Below are 2,131 nucleotides of genomic sequence, written 5' to 3'. Positions count from 1 at the left end.
GATGCCGAAGCATGCCCTGGGTGAGGGGGGTGGTCGAGGGATCCTTCCCACGGTTTATGGTGGATAGTAGCAGGTCGCCCCCACAAGCCCTTGCGAGTCCCGCAGACGGTCCCAGAGGCTGACCCGTTTGGTATCTCCTCACTGTAAGATTTTAAAGCCAGATACACGCACCTACGGAGCTAAAACATTGTATAATAGGTTTTTAGGACACGTTATGTCTCTTGGGACCCCTCCCTCCCCTCCCTAGGGAATAGTGCTTCAAATCGATGCTCCTCAATGTGTTAACTGGGTTGAGGAAAATACATTAGGGTTAGGTAACGACTTCGGGGTTAGGGTAACCATTTCTTAGGGTTAGGGTAACAATTTCTTAGGGTTAGAGTATCGATTTCTTAGGGTTAGAGTAACGAAACTAGGGCTTTAGAATTTCAAATTCGCCTACACTCAGGGATGTGGCCGCTTTACAGCCTGAACCTGGCCGATAACAAGCAGAATTTCGACCCCATTTCCTCGTCTACGACCATACCACAGGGAAAGCACCGGTTCTCGTCCGATCACCGAAGTTAAGCCCTGTCGGGCGGGGTTAGTACTTGGATGGGTGACCGCCTGGGAATACCCCGTGTTGTAGGCTTCAATTTTTTTGTCTTGCGAACATCTCTAAACGTTTTATCCCAATAAATAGCTCTCCATACACCACAATTTCACATAGAGAGCCGTAGGTGAGTGAGGAACAAAATCAAAGCAAAAAACGAGGGGGGGAAAACACCTTTTTGTCAAAAATCGGCCAGCTAATGGCGAAAACTCTAGTGCGATCGACTTTTCTTACAGAGCGCGCGCGAGCGAGTGAGCACGCGCGAGATGAACAGTTTATGATGTCAAATTCTACTTCTGTGATATCAAATCATTCCAAATAACGAACGAAAAAATGAATAGGAAAAAAACGCACACTTCTGAGACGCAGTTTTAAGCCATCGTGACGTGGCAAAACACTCGCACACTTCCAAGAGGAGGCGCGCGAAAAACGGCACTGAAAGTCGACAATGGTTGGATTCAGACTGCAAACGAATCGGGAAAAGGTTCGATACTTTTACTACTCTGCTAGTTTGTTTCCTTCCCTCGTTCATTCGTTCACTCGCTTGCTCGCACAAAGGATACACTAACGATAGCAATAGCATTTCTAAAGCGGCTCCAGTGACAATAAACCGCTCAAAAGGTTCAAAGTGTACTCACGGTCCAAGTCGAATGCCCTTCTATGCTCGCTCGCTCGGTCGATCGGCCGTTTGGTTTCCTTTCATTTCCTTTCCCTTCGCGCGCATAGCACAGCACGGCACGGCACGCACAACCTGCAAATACAAACGAACAGGACTTTACACACAATAGAGCAGACAGGCCTTGAACAAAAACAGCCAGCAAAGTTACGCACCGCCCCGAAACTCACCTTGTTTCCTTCCTCCAGTCTCTCCAATGCACTTCTACCCCTCCAAACGTGCCAACACCTTGGCCAGTTGTGCGTCCTTTGCTTTCTTTGCAAGTCTACCGGTCCACTGCAAAAGCAAAAATACCCTCGATAGTCAGTAAGAGGGCCATATAGACATAGTTTGGATGACTTTTGCGGGGACGAGCGCGAACGCAGGTCCCCACTACCAGAAATTATACGCTCGAGTTACCCACATTTGGGGTAATCGCAAGGGTCAACCCAGTCGAAGTGCAATGAAAGGGCCTCGCCTTGAGAGGACTGCCTCCTTGATCACAGTACCTCCCGCGTCAGGTAAGTATGCTTTTTCAGCGTCTGCCCTCGGTGAAAAAATCCACTTACCCCTAGGTCCTTGTGGTAGTGCTTTGCGCACTTCAGAAAACGTAGGCCAGCGGCCGTTCCTGCCATTGTCTGTTGTCTGAATTATCATCCCTCTTTCACCTCTTCCCCCTCTAAGGGCGGGCGGGGCTCCTGTAAACATAAAAGAATGCTATACCGTTGACTTTGTTTTGGATTGAATGTGTCTTCCCCAGAGGGAAGTGGGCCGCACTCGGAGGTAGTGCTATACCGAGGCAACCCGTGGCTGGGACGAGGCAAGCCTCTTTTCCACAGCCCAGTTCCAAAAATCAGTTTAATATATGAGCTGCTCAATGAGCAGCG

General features: G+C 49.1%; 2 non-coding genes and 1 pseudogene across 2 annotated transcripts; 1 reads left to right on the top strand and 2 right to left on the bottom strand.

Moving 5' to 3' along the window:
* The first annotated feature begins 509 nt into the window (after nucleotides 1–509).
* Nucleotides 510–628, top strand: LOC136278421 (5S ribosomal RNA). Its single transcript, XR_010716305.1, has one exon. It is a non-coding gene; the product is annotated as a 5S ribosomal RNA (ribosomal RNA).
* Nucleotides 629–1,609: 981 nt separating this feature from the next.
* On the bottom strand, nucleotides 1,610–1,773 carry LOC136278440 (U1 spliceosomal RNA). Its single transcript, XR_010716322.1, has one exon. It is a non-coding gene; the product is annotated as a U1 spliceosomal RNA (small nuclear RNA).
* Nucleotides 1,774–2,005: 232 nt separating this feature from the next.
* LOC136278413 (U2 spliceosomal RNA) lies at nucleotides 2,006–2,131 on the bottom strand (annotated as a pseudogene).

This window comes from Pocillopora verrucosa, unplaced genomic scaffold, assembly GCF_036669915.1.
Source record: "Pocillopora verrucosa isolate sample1 unplaced genomic scaffold, ASM3666991v2 scaffold_100, whole genome shotgun sequence".
NCBI lineage: Eukaryota > Metazoa > Cnidaria > Anthozoa > Scleractinia > Pocilloporidae > Pocillopora > Pocillopora verrucosa.
Note: the sequence above shows the minus strand (reverse complement) of the source record. Positions and strands in the feature narration are given on the sequence as shown.